The sequence below is a fragment of the Pipistrellus hanaki genome, assembly GCF_964339955.1.
Source record: "Pipistrellus hanaki genome assembly, chromosome: 5".
Lineage (NCBI taxonomy): Eukaryota > Metazoa > Chordata > Mammalia > Chiroptera > Vespertilionidae > Pipistrellus > Pipistrellus hanaki.
Window position 1 is genome coordinate 82,304,022 of NC_140507.1, and position 19,100 is coordinate 82,323,121.

Here is a 19,100-nt window from a genome sequence, read left to right on the forward strand (position 1 = left end):
AGGGCAGAGCGGTGAGGCTCACGTCGGTCAGCTTTGCCCAGGGTCGTGCCTTTGCCCCTGGGGTCCTGGCCGGGGATGGAGCCCCCTCTGCACGGGACACACAAGCTCCCCTTCGGCCCCTTCAGCAAGGCCGGCCCCCCTCCCTTGTCATTTCCTGCGTGGTGTGTGTTTTTAAAATATATTTCATTGATTTTTTTTATAGAGAAGAAGATAGAGGGATAGAGAGCTAGAAACATCGATGAGAGAGCAACATCGATCAGCTGCTTCCTGCACACCCCCTACTGGGGATGTGCCCTCAACCAAGGTACATGCCCTTGACTGGAATCAAACCTGGGACCCTTCGGTCCACAGGCTCTATCCACTGAGCAAACCGGTCAGGGCTGGGTTTGTTTTTTTGTTTGTTTGTTTGTTTATTTTTAACTGAAGAAGCAGTACCAAGGGAAGATAAGCAGAAAGATCTAATGATCTTTTCAGTGCGTTACTTATTTATTTATTTATTTTTGGTTTGTTCTCACCCAAAGATATTTTTCCATTGACTTAGAGAGTGTGGAAAGGAGGGCGGCAGAGAGAGAGAGAGAGAGAGAGAGAGAGAGAGAGAGAGGAGGGAGCACCGAGCACCAATGTGAGAGAGACACATCTCCCTTTCCCTCTCCCTTCCAGTTCGTGGCCTCCTGCCCATGCCCCGAATTGCAACCCAAGCGAGTGTCCTTGACCAGGAATCAAACCCTTGACCCTTGGGCACTTGGGCTGGTGCTCCAGCCACAGAGCCGCGCGGGCCGGGGCTGCTGAGAGTTTGAGGAGGGGCTTCTGGGCCGAGGCGGTCCGGGTGGGAGCCGGGGCGCTGCTCCAGGCTCCTGGGCGGCCCGGGCCCTGGCCTCGTCCGCACCCACCGTCTGGCCCAGCCGAGAACAAACACTTGGAAGCGGCCAGCCCAGCGGAATCTAGGTTGTGGTCGGGCCGTGGCTGAAGAAGCCACTGGAAAAACACGCCGTCCACGGGGCCAGGCCCAGCTTACGTCTCAGCAGGCAAGCGCGGCCTGCCGGTGCCCGGAGCGGAGGCATGCCTGTGCTCGGGCGCTCTGGAACCTGCTGTCGGACTGGAGACCCCAGCCCCCGGCGGGACGACCCTCAGCCTCCTACCAGCAGGCTGCGACCTGCCTCTGAGCGTCCTCAGAGAATCAGGCCCCCCGGACCGGCGGCTGTTGGAGATCCCTTGTCTGCTTGCATGCTCCTGAAGACAGGGAGCTCACCCCTTCACCGCGGTCATACCCAACGGCCAGGAGCCTATCAGTGGCTGATATTCCACAGGGGCTCTGGCTCCCAAACCACATGAAGGGAGGTGAGGGCAGCCTGAGGACACCGCCCCAGCGCCCTCGGTGGGTCTGACCCCCTTTGGGGCCTCTGGACTCCCCCCACCAGGGCCCTTGGGCTCAGTGTGTTCCAAGTGGACCCGAGTGCCTCTCCCCAGAGGTGCCCCTTGCCCCGGGCCATGTTTCCGCGCCCTCCGCCCGTCCATCCGCCCTGAGCCAGGCCGGGCAGGTGCTCACACGCTCATGGAGGCGGCTGGATGCTGAAGCACCTGGCTCGCATCTCTTCACTGACCCCTCTCAGCGAGGCTGTTCCTGCCATTGCCCCCACTACACAGATGGGGAGACTGAGGCTCAGAGGGTTCGCTTGGTGTCCTGGGGGAGCAGGACCCGATTCTGGATGTGGGATCCAGTTCCCTGCGGACACCAGGATGGGGGCCTTGTCTTTGGGGCCGAGGAAGCCCCTAGAGGCCAAAGGCAGAGCTGCAGCTTGGGCCACATTGATGGGCCTGGCTCTCTGGCTCCCCACAGCTCTGGTCACACCCCTGCGCACACGCTCTGCATGGTCCCGTGGCTCCTGAGTGGGGGTCTCTGGGCGAACCCTTGCTGGGTCGACAGACATCCCTGAGCACAAATCTAGCCTCTCAGGGTAAACCAGGCCCTGCCCCCCGTCAGCCTCAGCCTGTTTCCCTGGCCGAGGACCGGACCACAGCGGCCTCTCCCTCAGGCCCGGAGCACGCTAGCCGGCAGGCAGGAGGCGCTCGGTGACACACAGGACAGGCTCAGGGATGGGAGCTGGGGTGCCCCGGCAGCCCTGGTCCCCTGCCTCAGCCATGGCCTCCTCCCAGCGCTCTGCAGTGTGGTGGTGAGGGGCGTTAAAACTCCCCAAAGCACCTGAACCAGGGCCTCCATTTCCCTCCCGGGTCGGAGGCCCCCAGACTTCCCCAGCCCCCCGGTGTGGAACCTCTGGAGATGCCTCCTGGAGTCTCCGTGGAAGAAAAATCTTGACCAGGGATGGGGTATGGGGTCTCACCGGGCACTCGTGAAGAGGCCCTTCGGAATGTCCATCTTGACATTTGAAACTTGAAACTGCGAGTGGGGCCCTTGAAACTGCATGTGGGAGAAACTCAAAGCCGCCAGAGCCCACCTCACAGAGCCGGAACATACTTCTGGAGCCCCAAATCTCCCCGTGCCCCGGCCCAGGGGATCCGGAAACTTCTGCCAGGGCTAGGACAGGGGGAGCCTCAGAACTCCCATGTGATGAGAGAATCCCGCCCTTATCCGTGGCCCTGGGAGGAGGGAAGGCTGTGGAGACTGAGGGGCAGGGAGGGTTGGAGGAAACCCTGTAAGGAGGTCGCACACGAGCCCCTCTAACCCCAGGGGCTGGGGAGGAGGCCTGGGGCCCAGGGACAGTAGCCAACGTCGCCATGTACATAACTCCAGTTTCCGACCCTGCCCTGTCCCAGGTGACTCCGAGGACTCTGAGACGGAGAAGGCTCAGGTGGGAGCAGCAGTGCAGGGTGCAGCAGCTTTAGGGGAGAGTGGGCGGAGCCAGGGCTTGGTGGGCCAGATGTCAGATGAGGGGAGGAGGGACCAGAGCCAGGGTCCTGGGGCGGGAGGGGATGCAGGGAGGATCCACGGAGGGGAGGGATCAGGCGAGGGGCGGGGTCCAGGTGGGCCAGAACGTGTGCCTGCCTGCCCCAAGAATTGAAACCGGAAGCTCTGGGGAAACTTTGACAACCAACTCACCCACAGACGCCCCCACCCCAGACCACAGCTCCCCTCACCTTTCAGTCCTCCCCAGGGCTCACTGGCCAGGCAGGGGGAAGGCTGAGAACCAGAGAGGGACAGACTTGTCTCCAGGACACAGCCCAGGCCCCTCCGTGTCACCGGGCGGCCGTTGGAGGCCTCGGGGGAGGTCAGCAGGCGCCAGGACAGCAGCTGCTGGTGCTCGTCTCTGATCCAGGAGAGAACACGGTGTCAGGATGAGAAACATCGGCCCCTAAGTGCCCCTCCTCCTTGGCTGAGGCCCAGGATAGCTGGCGGCCAGTGAGTAGGGAGTGACTCCGGGGAGAAGAAAGCTGGGGGGGGGGGGCCGCGGGGGGCCGGGGGGGGGGAGGATTGTCAGGGCTGGAGGTGTTGGGGAGCAGAGAAGGGTCTGGGTCGGGGCAAAGCAGTTAGCCAGGCAAAGAAGGAAGCAGAAGGTCCTCAAGCAGAGGAAAGACCGGTCGGTGGCAAGTCCCTGGGGGGTGAGGGGGTCGGAGAACGGATGTACTTATAGGAGGAGCAGTGAGGGGCCGGTGAAGACAGAGAGGTGCTAAAGATGGATCCTTCTCGCCCTAACCGGTGTGGCTCAGTGGATAGAGCGTCGGCCTGCGGACTGAGGGGTCCCAGGTTCGATTTCGGTCAAGGGCATGTACCTTGGTTACGGGTACATCCCCAGTGGGAGGTGTGCAGGAGGCAGCTGATTGATGTTTCTAACTCTCTATCCCTCTCCCTCCCTCTCTGTAAAAAATCAATAAAATATATGTTTTAAAAAAATAAAAAATAAAGATGGATCCTTCTCAAACATTGTGAAAAGAAACTTTTATTAAGCTTTAAAAAAATAAAAATGAAAAAGATGGCTTCTGTAGGGCTTGGTGGGGAGGAGGAGGATTGGATTCAGAGGGCAACCAGGGCCCAATAAATAAACAGGGCTGTTGTAAGATTGCCCCTGGGCAATCCCGGAGAGAGTCATCAGGAGGCGGGCCTTGGTCTGACAACCGGCCTCCTGTCTTGGTATCCCCTTTGACAAAATGGGGACAATACACTGAGTGGCCAGATTATTATGATCTCTGAACGCATAATGATCTGGCCACTCAGTGTGTATGTGTGTGTGTGTGTGTATTAGAGATTAGAGGCTCAGTGCATGACTTTGTGTATGGATGGGGTCCGGCCAGCCTGGCCGAGGGGGGGGGTGGAGGGGAGAAGGACGGGACATGGGCAGTTGGCTGGCCTGCCTGCTGGTAAACTCCTGGTGGAGGGGACAATTTGCATATTAGCCTTTTATTATATAGGATATACACTGAGTGGCCATATTATTATGCGTTCAGAGATCATAATAATCTGGCCACTCAGGGTATAACGTGGACACCATCCTCAGCGCTTTTCGGGGATGTGCTCAGGAGTTTCCCATGGAGCCCTACAGGCAGAGGGGGAAATGGAGGCTCAGGGAGGGTGGCACATGGGATGCAGAGGCAGCATCAGAATGGGCCTGGCAGGAGAGGCTGGCCCCTGGTGGGTAGCCATTCCTGACAGGGTGTCCCTGGTGTAAGGAGGCCTTGGCCAGGCAGCTGGACCAGGCTCAGGAGCTGGAGGAGGCTCTATGGGCCCCTGAGGGCCACAGGCAGGTGGGCAGGTGAGGAATACAGAATGTGGGGCTCCTTCCCTGTGCCTCTGTTCCCCCGATTCATTTTATTTGTTAATCCTCACCCAAGGATATTTTTTCCATTGATTTTTAGAGAGAGTGGAAGGAGGGAGACACGTAGAGAGAAACACATCAATTGGTTGCCTCCTGCATGCACCCTGATGGGGGCTGGGGATTGAGTCTGCAACCAAGGTACATGCCCTTGACTGGAATCAAACCTGGGACCCTTCAGTTCGAGGGCCCATGCTCTATCCATTGAGCCAAACCAGGTAGGGCCCTGATTTTTGGTTGAGGGAAGTGAGTGAGAATGCACCAACACCTCCTCAAACTTACCTTCTCTGTTTTTGGTGCCTGCTGGCGATTCCTGCATTAACTGGTGCCACCATGGGCCAGTGGGAGCCCCGTTAATACTGCAGATCTCAGTCAGATGACCGGCCTCCTGTCTTCCTGTGTAAGTGTCCCAGTGAGCAGAATGGGGACAAGATGACCCTGTGCTTGTAATTTACTTTAAAATTCAGGTTCTCTGGCTCCCCCACCTCTGGCTCCATTTGGGTGTGTGTTCTGAGATGGAGAGCCATCCCTCTCTAAATTCTCGCTATCCTATATAATAAAAGGCTAATATGCAAATCGACCAACCGGCCACCATGATGCGCACTGACCATCAGGGGGCAGATGCTCAATGCACGAGCTGCCCCCTGTGGTCAGTGCACTCCCACAGGGGGAGCACCGCTCAGCCAGAAGCCAGGCTCACGGCTGGCAAGTGCAGTGGCGGTGGTAGGAGCCTCTCCTGCTTCCATGGCAACGCTAAGGATTATCTGACTCAGACATCCCCGGAGGGCTCCCTGACTGCGAGAGGGTGCAGGCTGGGCAGAGGGACCCCCCCTGCCCCAGTGCACGAATTTCATGCACCGGGCCTCTGGTTCTAAAATAAGGACCCATAGGACTGTGAGAGCTGCTCGGTCTCAGCTGGCCCCACATGTGGGTGTATGTGTGGTCCCACTCAGGCAAGGCAATTACCCAGACAGGACCACACAGTCCAGATATTCGGCCCCACTTGAAAAACTCTAACCTAAAGCCCAGCTTGTAAAAATTGCCAACCAACCCCAGATATGTTGCTAATTAATTAGCATGATGAACATTAGGCTTTTTTTCTCCAGTTAGGAGAGAGGTTAAAATGTGTGGGTTGGGAGAATATTAGCAGTCCTTCCACCCAGATGCCTGGCCAGCACCTGCGTTTAACCTGAGTGACCATCTGAGGGACCTGGCCTATGTCCCTCAGGGTGGTCTCCACCCCGTCGGTCTTGGGTCCCGCTGCTTGGGACCCCGTTGGGTTTCGGAGGCCTCTGCCCCCGGGAATCTGTGGGGCCCTAAGAGGACAGAGCATGCGTTCCTAGGGCTCCCGACCAGGCAAGTGGGGATGTGGTTTCATGGAACCGGGAGGGTGGGGGCCACAGTGCCCACCCACGTCCAAAGGTGGCCCCGGACCTGGCCTCCAGTCCCTGTCTCACACCAAACTGGTTCACAAAATCAAGACGAACCTATAAAAGCGATGCAAATACCACACAGTTTTAATTCAAACAAAGCAAATCATGCAAACACTGTATAACTTGCAGGAAGGGGCCTGGGTCTGGGGCGGAAGTTGTCAGACACATCCCCAGGGACATGTTGAGTGTAACAGTTATGACGAAGGTCCCTGTTTCCTGCCGAGCCCAGCCCTTGAAGAGGATCAGCCCTTGGGCCGCCCCGGTCCTAGGTGAGAGGGGATCTTACAACCTTGGGGCCGCAGCCCAGGATTCTGGTATCTCCAACTCTGTGCTCTCCGCAGGATTTGTGGGACGCAGCGACCCCTGGTGCTCGTGTCCGGACACAGCAGCTGGACCTCCGCTCAGCGGAAACCCTGATCTCTCTGTGCTGCCGCCTCCAATTCCCTTTCCAGGTGGACCCCCTCTCAAGTGAAACCTCTGATCACCCACCTCCAAATTCAGGTGGGTGGGGAGATAATGAGTGATCCTTACACACACACACACACACACACACACACACACACACACACCTCTCTCTCTCTCTCTCTCTCTCTCTCTCTGTTAAAGAATTTTTAAAAATATATTTTATTGATTTTTTTTACAGAGAGGAAGAGAGAGGGATAGAGAGTTAGAAACATCCTTGAGAGAGAATCATCGATCAGCTGCCTCCTGCACACCCCCTACTGAGGATGTGCCCGAAACCACGGTACATGCCCTTGACCAGAATCGAATCTGGGACCCTTTAGTCCGCAGGCCAAGGCTCTATCCACTGAGCAAAACCGGTTTTGGCACACCATTCTCTTAAGGATTTTAAAAATGCCAACTGCCCAAGGAGAAAGAGAGACTGCCTCCCGCCAACACCTGGGCCCCTGGCTTTCTCTCCAGAGTTTTCTCCCAGATATATCTGGTGGGAGTTCCTCCCCTCCAACTTAAAAAATGCACACAAGGTGTCACCTCCCTGTTCTTAACAGGAATGTTGTAGAGAAATGCCCCAGCAGCCTCTTCAGCTCTTACGAAGGATTCCACTGCAAGGCTGAGCTACTCTGGTTTAGAGTAAACTTTAGACAGCCCCTGACTGACAGGCGTTTTCAATTTGCAAACATGTGGCAAGAAAGGCATTTTGCACTCATATCCAAGTATTTGTGGAAAAATCCCAGGAAAGGATATTGGCGAGGGAAAAGGGATGCATTTTCAATATGAATAGATTCTAGAAAACTACCTTCACGAACAGCGGTACGGATGAGCAGTCAGCCCCCGAGCACTGCCTTCAGGCTCGCACCCTGGCTCTGCCAGTGCCTCCTCACGGGGGGCTGGGGTGCAGGCCAGGACGCCTCGGAGCCCCAGAGACCCACCTGCTGCCTGGAGGCTCCATGCTGGCAGGGCAGGCTCAGGGGCTGACGCGGTGACTACTTTGTGCTCCTGTAATCTTGCCAGCTTGGTTACTGTCGCAGGGCCACACTTCAGGCATTTTTGAATAGCGCAATGCGAAATGTTAGTAAAATGCGACTTTGTGTGCAGAATTTGACCCAGGGGCGTTTCATCCAATTAAAACCCTCCAAGAAACCTAGTTTGAATGAAGTCAGTAGCCCAGTGTTTCCCAACCTTCTCTCATGATGAGAATCATCTGGTGGAGTTGTTAAAACACAGATTCCTGAATCCCAACTAAGAAGTGCTAAACTAGAATTTTTGGGAACATATAGGTAAAATTGTATACTTAACTAGTGCTCTAACACAGATGTTATATACAGAGCACTAAGTTAGGTATGCAATTTTACCTATATGTTCTCAAAAATTCTAGTTTAGCACTTCTTAGTTGGGATTCAGGAATCTGTGTTTTAACAACTCCACCAGGTGATTCTCATCATGAGAGAAGGTTGGGAAACACTGCAGTAGCCGATCGAACCACAACCTGCGTTCACACCATGGCCACAAGAGGGCGCGTGTGGGCCAAAGGCGAAGCCACCACGGCCCTTTGAGAACACCCATCTTTAATGACATTTCAACTAAAAATGGTAGAACTTGTACTAACAGGGGAGGGAAAAGGTGCAAAACCAATCCCCAGTAAAATTCTGAGCCCACGACAGACTTGGACCAAAACTGTATGAAATGATACAGGGGCAGGCAGGGGCTGGGAGAGTTGGTACTCAATGGACAAACGCGGGGACAGAATCACAACTTGCCGGACTGGTCAGCTATCGCCAGAAAGAATCTGGTGGTGGACAATATCAAATTAGAGCAAACAATTGTAATGGGAGAGCTTGTGACCAGTCCTAGGAGAGACAATTCACAGTCTTACTAGTAACACGAGTTGGGAAGCCGAAACCGGTTTGGCTCAGAGGATAGAGCGACAGCCTGCGGACTGAGGGGTCCCAGGTTCAATTCTGGTCAAGGGCATGTGCCTTGGTTGCGGGCACATCCATGGTGGAGGGTGTGCAAGAGGCAGCTGGTCAGTGTTTCTAACTCTCTGTCCCTCTCCCTTCCTCTAAAAGAGAGAGAGAGAGAGAGAGAGAGAGAGAGAGAGAGAGAGAGAGAGAGAGAGAGTGTTGGGGAAATGAGTAGCCCCTTGGCTCATCTTAAATCCCAGCTCTCAAGCACGAGTGGGAGCAGCGCCCGGGCAGTGGCTCAGGGAGAACCGTCTGTCAGTTCTGAGGTGATCAGCTGCACACACACTGAAGTCACCCATGTCTGCACTCCATGCGGCCACACCGTCTTCTCTTCTGCTGTCCCCAAAACTTAGATGCATCTGAGTTGACAACGCTGGGGTCCCCAGCAGGTGAAGCAGTCGACACCGGGGGTAGGGGCCCCGCCAGCTGCCCCTGGCCAGGAAGGATAGCAGCAGAGCGTCAGAGGGGCAGCCCCGAAGCAGAGGAGACAGGGATCTGGAGGGTCAGTCCCGGGCCTGACGCCTGACCGGTGCCATGGAGGTGCTTCCCCAGCAGGAGACTGGCCTCCCGGGGCTCTGGGGGCCGGGTGAGGCATCTTGGTTCAGCTGGGGTTTCTACACGGAGCTTGAGGGAGACCAGTGAGGCCTGCAGCTGATGTTGGTCCCCGGCACATCGCGGGGGGATGCAGTGAGCGGGAAGGGGCACAGACAGCTGGCTGGGCGCTCAGGGCTGTCTGCAGAGCAGAGACGGAGCCCCTGTGACCCAGGTTGTTTGTCCACAGAACCCCCCCCAGTATAAAGCACCCTGAAAACGGCTCTTCTCAGGTCCGCCCTGGGTGAGTCCTCTCTGCAACCATGGCCGCCACCGGACAGAGCCTGAGCCTCTCCCCACTCCTGTCTTGCCGTTCCCTTTACAGGCCGAGCCTCCTGCTGGCCCTCTGCCCACCCAGCCCTCCGGGACCCCCTGGCTCAGCCACTTCCTCCCCCGAGTTCACAGGAGCGGCCGCGTGCTTGTGCCTCAGACAGTGTCGGCAAACAAATCAGCAGACTCTCCTCTGGGGGCCTGCAGGCTCCCCCGGCGCATGGCGCTCTGCTCCTGCTCCAGGCTGATTCCGCAGCTCCTCCCCGAGCCCAGGGTACAGGGTCCGGCCCCTCCGCAGGCCCCAGCGCCCTGACACCCAGCTCCGCGTGAACTGGAGGGAGGAGGGCTCCCACGGGAACCGGCAGCGGAGTGAAGGCTGTGGGTGTGACCGGTGGTGCTGGGCTGCGGTGGGGTGTGGAGTCTGTCTTCCATTCTTTTATTTATGCAACAGCAAGCATCTGCGACCCCCCCCTCCCCACGGCCAGGAACCACACACACACACACACACACACCACACACCACACACCACACATATACCACACACACATCACACACACCACATACACACACCAAACACACCGCACACACACACACACACACACACACACCCCACACACCACATACCACACATATACCACACACACACATCACACACACCACACACCACACACACAAACACACCACATACAAATACACACACAATACATACACAACACACACACAGACACCACACCACACACATATACCACACACACACCACACCACACATACTCACACACACCAAGGAATTTACTGTTCTCAAAATAAAAAATCTAAATAATGAAGACAATACCCAAGGCTTTTAAACTATATATATATTAATTTCAGGGAGGAAGGAAGACAGAGAGAGAGACAGAAACATCAATGATGAGAGAGAACCATTGATTGGCTGCCTCCTGCAGGCTCCCCACTGGGGATTGAGCCTGCAACCTGGGCATGTGCCCTTGACCGGAATGGAACCTGGGACGCTTGAGTCTGCAGGTCGACACTCTAACAACTGAGCCACACCAGCCAGGCCCAAGGCTTTTCTTATTTCTCTCCCCAGGGCACGTGCACTGGGGCAGCCTTTTTGGGAGGGCGGGTCTGAAATGCTAATCACTATTGAAAAGGTGTATGTCCTTTGGCCTCCAAACTGAGAATTTATCTCAGAGGACTGACCCCTGTGAATGCTGCCTGTGCAGGATGCACATGACCTCGCTGATTACAGCTGTGAGAAACGGAAACCGCCCAGACCGCTATGGATAAGGAGACAAGGCGCCTCCCACGCCTCCCGGCCCTGTGATGACAAACAGTCACGCCACCAGCCTTACTTATCTTTTTATTTATTTATTAATTAACTTCTTTATTGATTAAGGTATCACATATTTGTCCTCAACCTCCCATTCCAATCCCTCCCACTCATGCCCCCACCCCCTATTGGCCTTGACCACTGGTTAGGCTCATATGTGTGCACACAAGTCCTTTGGTTGATCTCTCTCTTTTATCCCCACCCTCCCTCTGAGGTCCAACAGTCTGACCCATGGCTCCTTATCTCTGGGTCCGTTCTTGGTCATCAGTCTATGTTGTTCACCATTTCCCCTAGATGAGTGACTTCATGTCCTACTGGAGATATAAGAATAAAAAATAAGACAAGCAATAATCGTTATGCTGAAAGGCATATGAATCAGTCTGCAGTGAGCTTCTTTCTGGGCCACCAGTTCTTTTGAGACTCAATTTCAATGTCAACCAGTTCCTTATGTGTACATGTCAGCAATGATATTTCAGTTCTGGATGGTGGGCAAATGGTGGTAATGCAGGCCCAACCCTCTCTGGTTTGGTCCTGGGCAACCTGCAGTGATACACAGCTGCTGACTGCTATTATGGGGGTGTCATCAGCGACTTCCATCTCTGCACTGCTCTTCTGTCTTCATGGTTGGAGTAGTCCTGTCAATTCCTCTCTGTTGCCAGAATCCACAAGGTCTCGGAGTTGTTTTCTGACTTATTTATCTTTAAATATGTTCTTATTGGTTGTTTTAGAGAGAGGAAGGGAGAGGGGGAGAGAAAGAAACATCAATTGGTTGCCTCCCTTACGCACCTCCACTGGGGATGGAGCCCACATCCTGGACATGTGCCTGGATAGGGAATTGAACTGGCAACCTTTTGGTGTGTGGGATGATGCCCAACCAACCGAGCCACACTGGCCAGAGCCAGCTTTATTACTTTAAGGCTCTACCATATATATATTGATCTCAGAGAGGAAGGGAGGGGGAAAGATAGAAACATCAATGATGAGAGAGGATCACTGATTGGCTGCCTCCTGCACGGCCCCTAGTGGGGATGAGCCCGCAGTTTGGGCAAGCGCCCCTGACCAGGAATCAAACCTAGGACCCTTCAGTCCACAGGCCAACCCTCCATCCAGTGAGCCAAACTGGCTAGGGCAAGGCTGTGTGAAAGCCTAGCTTACCGAAAATGTTACTGGTGCCTTGGTCAGCACTGCCAGTCACAGCTGTGGATGAAGCCACACCAAGCACACGTGTTTGGGCTTCGCTTTACCGGCTTGAAAAGTGTCTTTCCCTTGTAAAAAACCAGTGTGGCTCAGTGGATAGAGCATAAGCCTACGGACTGAAAGGTCCCAGGTTCGATTCTGGTCAAGGGCATGTACCTTGGTTGTGGGCACATCCCCAGTAGGGGATGTGCAGAAGGCAGCCGATGGATGTTTCTAACTCTCTATCCCTCTTCCTTCATCTCTGTTAAAAATCAATAAAATATATTATAATAAAAAAAGTGTCTTTCCCTCCATCAGCCCCTTCTGTGCAGGCCTGCCTGTCCTTCAGCAGGCGTGTCTGACCCCAGTGCTTGTCACTGGCTAATTACGGCCATTAGACCCTCATTGCCATCCATTCCTGCTTCACTCCCAGTGCTGCCCCCGACATCTCAGACCTGCTCCTCAGCCCCCGGGGCCCCGACTGGCCGGCAGGAGGCCTTGGGGACAGGGGCTGGGCGCAGGGCCACCATCTGCTGGCACACTCGGATGAGGTGGGGCCTGAAATGCAGGCTCCCGCCCCAAACGGCCAGATCTCTAATGCTCCCAACTTACCCAGGGCGATGGGAGCTCCCCTCAAAGCAGCCATGAAGTAAGATCAAAGTGTGACTATCCACACATGATGCTTTTTTGTAAGAATCAATACAGAGCTGCTATGGACTGAACTGTGTCCCCCCCATAGTTACACGTAGAAGCCCTACCCCCAGCATGACTGTGGGTGGAGACAGGGCCTGCGAGGAGATGATCAAGGTCAAATGAGGTCGTAAGAGGGTCTCTGAACGGCAGGACGGGGGCCTTCTAACTGAAATATGGTAGCAACCATACTTGGGTAAAAACTAAGGTGACCAGACGTCCCGCTTTTTAACAATTTGTCCTGCATCCTGTGGCATTTTTTTAAAAAAGTCCCAATTTTACAGTTTGTCCCGTGTCCCGCGGCATTTTAAAAAAAAGTCCCGATTTTTTAACCACCTCCTTAGCGCAGTAGGCAGCGCGTCAGTCTCATAAAAAAGTCCCGATTTTTAGGAAATCCGGACTTTTTTAAAATGCCGCGGGATGCGGAACAAATTGTTAAAAATTGGGACTGTCCCACCAAAAGCTTTCAAAATTGCTGTTTGAATTTTAACCCTGCTATTCCAGCTTCGGCGCTCGCTTACTTGCTTACACAATAGGGTAGATGCCTCAGCTTCCAGATTGAGACCTGGAGGCTGAGGCAGTTTTCCTGTGTCTGTGGACCAGAACCACAGGAGATCGATTCCCACTGACTCAGTAGCTTCAGGGGTAGAAACTGCAAATAACCTTTAGAGATTAACCGCTCAGCTCTGCTTCTGTACTATCTGCTATTGCAAGACAGGGCCACATTCCAACGTCCAGCAGGAACGACCCTGAGGGCTGTTCCCAGCCTTTAGAATTTAGAACTCAGAACAAAGGGAAATTCTTGTGGTTTGGACCTTTAAAAGGACTGCCTCCACCTGGAGCGGTGCAGTTGTGAGTGTGGCCACCTGCGTGCGGTGCTCTTGCAGCCGTCCTGGCCAGTTCAATAAATCCTTGCCTGCTTTTTTTTTTTTTTTTAAATATATTTTATTGATTTTGTACAGAGAGGAAGGGAGAGAGATAGAAAGCTAGAAACATCGATAAGAGAGAGTCATCGATCAGCTGCCTCTTGCACACCCCCCACTGGGGATATGCCCACAACCAAGGTACATGCCCTTGACCGGAATCGAACCCGGGTCCCTTTAGTCCCCAAGCCGACGCTCTATCCACTGAGCCAAACCAGTCTCGGCTTGCTTTTTAAAATCAATCATCAGCCTCCAGCGGTCTTATTTTGAACCCAGAGTTCGACCCCACAACACTAACAAGTGAGCACTCTCCCCGACCAGCACTGCCCTGATGGAGCACGCGCAGCCTCCACAGCAGTGAGGAAATAAACGTCTGTCTGAGCCGCCCTGTCTGTGGTATTCTGCTATGTTGGCCTGAGAAGACCAAGAGAGGAACATGACCCAAGGCATGTGTGTTTTCCCCCCCTCTCTATTCATGGTACCTTCGAAGGTGTGGCTTCGAAGGGGGTGGTTGGGGGGAGGTGGGGGAGGAAGGCTCAGAGGGAAAGCCTTCTCCGCCCTGACTCCCCCACACTGCCACCACCCCACTCGGGTGCTCTGTTGTGGGGTCGAACCCTGGGTTCAAAATAAGACCACCGGAGGCTGATGATTGGTTAAAAAAAAAGCAGGCAAGGAGTTATTGAACTGGCCAGGAAAACGCGAGAGCACCACACGCAGGTGGCCACACTCACAACCACACTGTCCCAGGTGCAGGCAGTCCTTTTAAAGGTCTAAACCACAAGAATTCTCCTTTGTTCTGAGCTCTAAATTCTAAAGGCTGGGAACAGCCCGCAGGGTCGTTCCTGCTGGACGTTGGAATGTGGCCCTATCTTGCAAAAGCAGATAGTACAGAAGCAGAGCTGAGCGGTTAATCTCTAAAGGTTATTTGCAGTTTCTACTCCTGAAGCTATTGAGTCAGTGGGAATCGATCTCCTGTGGTTCTGGTCCACAGGCACAGGAAAACTGCCTCAGCCTCCAGGTCTCAATCTGGAAGCTGAGGCAACGGCCCTATTGTGTAAGCAAGTAAGCGAGTGCCGAAGCCGGAATAGCAGGGTTAAAATTCAAACAGCAGATTTTACCTAAGTATGGTGCTACCATATTTCATGTTCCAGCTCTCCCCGTGCCAGAGTGGGGGTCGGGGGAGCCACTCAGGACCCCTGACGGCCCAGGAGGAAGCCTAAACCGCCAGTGACGTCAGGTGCCATGACTGGCCCCTCCAATCAGCTGCTTTCCCACCCGTCACCCGTGGCCCTCGGCTGGGGAAGGGGCTGAGGAAGGACGAGGGTGCTTACCTACCGTAACCAGTAACCAAGGAAACACAGAAGCAGTGTTCCCTAAATCTCTCATGAAGGCACAAGCCGCGGGGGATGGATCGTGTGTGCGACCTACACAGTTTCCACACTAAAGATCAGCGATCACAGGACACAGTGCCCGTGATTTCTACATCCTGACAAAGGTCACCTCAGAGCCCTGGCTGGTGCTGCTCAGTGGTTAGCATCAGCCTGCAGACTGAAGGGTCTCGGGTTTGACTCCCCTGGGTTTCAGGTTCAATCGGGTGCCAATGCATGTGTCACTCTCACATGGATGTTTCTCTCCCTCTCCCCGTCCCCTCCCTCGCACGCTCTCTAAAAATCAATGGAAAAATCTTTGAGTGAGGATTTTAAAAAAATCACCTGAGTGAAGTCATTTGTTTACAGACTGTAATTAAAAATCCTGACACCAGGGGGCAGGGCAACTCAACCTCATTCTTCTACCCCGTGCTTTCATTGGAGTGAAACTGTCTCATCATTCGCTGGATGTGCCATCCCTGCAACTTCTGACACAGACGCGCTGGCTGTCCACACAAGTGCCCCCGCTTCCCCAGAGTCAGACCACGTGCCAAGCCTCAAAGCTCTTCGCTCGGGCTGACGGCAAGGCCCCAAATAAAAATCATGCCAATGCTTTCAGAGGTTCACTCTTTCTCATTGACAGGATGACACGGGCCCAGGGCTGGGGGACTCAGAAGCTTGTGGGGTTGGGGGGTGCTCTCGGGGTCATTCCATCCAATAGGTTAGAGGTCTCCCACTCCAATTCCAGACTCACCAGGGAGCCATGGAACTGCCTGCAGCCCCACGCCCACCCCCACTCTCTGCCCCACCTCCTCCCCCTCCCCCATCCCCTCTCCCAGGGACTCGGGAAGCTGGCAGTGGCGGCAGAGTAGAGGCTTCTTGTCAGGTGAGAGTGTGATTCACTCGGTCAGTACTGGTGTTACTGGTACTGGACAGTTTCTGGGCCCTGTGTCTTTAAGTTGGGAATCCCACCCATGAGGATTCAATGAGATCACCAGGGAAGCATGGGGCACACTGCCACCTGCACCCCGCACCTGGGTACCTGGGGGCTGCTGCTGCTGTGAAAACCCCTCTGACCATGGTTGAGACCGAAACCGGTTTGGCTCTGTGGATAGAGCATTGGCCTGCGGACTGAAGGGTCCCAGGTTCGATTCCGGTCAAGGGCATGTACATTGGTTGCGGGCACATCCACAGTGGAGGGTGTGCAGGAGGCGGCTGGCCAATGTTTCTCTCTCATCGATGTTTCTAGCTCTCTGTCACTTTCCCTTCCTCTCTGTAAAAAATCAATAAAATATATTAAAACACACACACACACACACACAAAAAAACACACCATGGTTAGGGGCCCAGGAGTGCCCCCAGCACCCCACATGGCCCAGGAGGCACTCCTCCCTCTACTCCCGCCGTGTGGGACTGCCAGCTCCCCGGGCCTGGGCAGCTCCCGGCCTTGCAGAACCGTGCTCCAGAGACAGGCCTTGTGCTAAGGAGCTCCCCGGAGGCCACGGGCACCTGCTGTGGACCAGCCCCTTCCGGCCGTCCAGGAGGAGAGGGCCCCTCCCCCCAACGAGCTGCTTCAGAGAAAAGCCACCCACTCACCATGCAAAGACTCAGTGGTGCCCCCTCAGGAGGCCGCGGCCAGCCCCACCCAGGGAGAGAGCTGAAAGGGCCTCACGAGTGACAGCACACGGAAGTCAGCAGCATCCCTGTGGGCGCGCATGAGTCATAACCAGGAGGCCTTATCTCTGCACACGGCACTTTCAAACCTGTCAGAGAAAATCTACGTCAGTGGAAATCACTGGAATCAATGGAAATGAAAGTCACCACAGCCACCTGAAGTAGAAAAACCGTAACTCAGAAGCTGCAGAAACAGCCCGAGGGCGTGGCTCCGTGGTTGAGCGTCAACCTATGAACCAGGAGGTCACAGCACATGCCCTGGTTGAAGGCTTGATCCTCAGTGAGGGGATGGGGGGCTGCGAGAGGCAGCTGGTCAATGATCCTCTCTCCTCATTGATGTTTCTCTCTCTCTCCCTCTCCCTTCTTCTCTGAAATCAATTAAAAAATATATATATTAAAAAGATGTAAAAATAAATAAAACCAAGTAAAATATTAATGATAAGAAACCCTTAAAAACCAGGAATAGAGAGAACCCTCCTTAACAGGACCTGGTTACAGGCATCTCCCCGAACTGCACACTCAGGCTCACCGGAGGCCCGGCCTGCTTCATGTCAGACACTCAGTGAGGCCTCTGCGGGGCTCTGTCCCCAGGCGCCCGGGAGTGAGGCTGGGAGACTGACCCACTCCACGGCCGAAGGGCGTCTCCATGAGGGTGACCAGCATCACACAACTCAACCTTACTGGGGAGCCAGCGACTCGACTCGGGGGCTGGAGGCTGCGGTGTCTCCTGGGCTGTTTCTCTCAGCCCCCAGGTGCCGGTGCAGGAATGCTGCCTACCCAGTTTTCACCCAAAATGCTGGAATGCCGCCAGGAGTTGAGGACGAACTTGTTTAACCCTCACAACAGCCGAGCTTTGTGCTTCCATTTACTGGAAGCCGTAGTATCTGCTCCCGGTAATTTAAATAAGGAGCCATTGGACGTTCAGAGGCTCCTGAGCGGAGGGCGGGCCCTCACAGCCCTGCAATGAGGCAGCGTCTCTGGAAGAGGCCACGTAGCCTTGGGTGGTGGAGCCGGGAAAGGTGAGGAGGGCATGGTGTGGGAGCCGCCAGCAGCGGGAGAGGAGCCCAGGGAGAGGAGGGGAGCTGGGGGAGGAGAACGGTGGCGTACACGCAGTAGGAGGGAACGGCTGATTAAGGGAAAGTACCGGGGCGGATCGGAGCAGGATTCTTCCTATCAGGAAAAGGAGTGACAGACCCGTCAAGAGGAAAAGCAGAAGGAACCCCGCGGTGCTGAACTAGAAATAAATACATTGGGATGAACTCGTGGTTTCCAATATACACAGACAGAGAAAAACAGATGTGAGTGTGTGTGTGTGCGCGCACACTTAGGTATCACTCGCAGGTGTTCTTTAGCTCTGTTTCCGGAGAGTGGCCAGAGCAGTAACACCTCAATAGCAAAAAGCATAGCCAGGGCCAAGATCGACTCCAGATGGAGCCAGGGTTTCTTGGAGAAATGGCTGGTTCAAAGGGAGTAGAATATGAGCCCAGACATGTTATGGTGGCTGTGATACTGTGGTTTACAATAAGAAATATATACAGTAGCTGAAACCGGTTTGGTCCAGTGGATAGAGCATCAGTTTGTGGACTGAAGGGTCCCAGGTTCGATTCCGGTCAAGGACATGTACCTTGGTTGCCAGTAGGGGGTGTGCAGGAGGCAGCTGGTTGATGTTTCTAACTCTCTATTACTCTCTCTTCCTCTCTGTAAAAAAAAAAAACAAACAATAAAATATATTTTAAAAATAAATAAAAAGAAATATGCCGGCACCAGTTTGGCTCAGTGGATAGAGCGTCGGCCTGCGGACTGAAAGGTCCCGGGTTTGATTCCGGGCAAGGGCATGTACTTTGGTTGCAGGCACATCCCCAGTGGGGAGTGTGCAAGAGGCAGCTAGTCGATGATTCTCTCTCATTGATGTTTCTAACTCTCTATCCCTCTCTCTTCCTCTCTGTGAAAAATCAATAAAATATATTAAAAAAAAGGAAAAAAAAAGAAATATATATATTATAGTATTTGGTCTTGTCCCCATTTCTGGCACAGAACTTCTAACACTCTTGGAGAAGGTGTCTTTCATTTGTAAATGAGGTGACTTTGTTTTTTTATATATATTTTATTGATTTTTCACAGAGAGGAAGGGAGAGGGATAGATACCTAGAAACATCAATGAGAGGGAAACATCCATCAGTTGCCTCCTGCACACCCCCTACCGGGGATGTGCCCTCTACCAAGGTACATGCCCTTGACTGGAATCGAACCTGGGACCTTTCAATCTCCAGACAGATGCTCTATCCACTGAGCCAAACCGGTTTCAGCAAATGAGGTGACTTTGGAGCAGCACCCAAGGGTGGAAGCGGGTTGCCAGGGGACCCATCCCAATCTCCAGACCCCTAGAGAGCAGAGAGGAGCTGGGGTTGCGGTGATATAATCAATTGTGCCTTTGTAAGGAAGCCTTAAAAAAAAAAAAAAAAA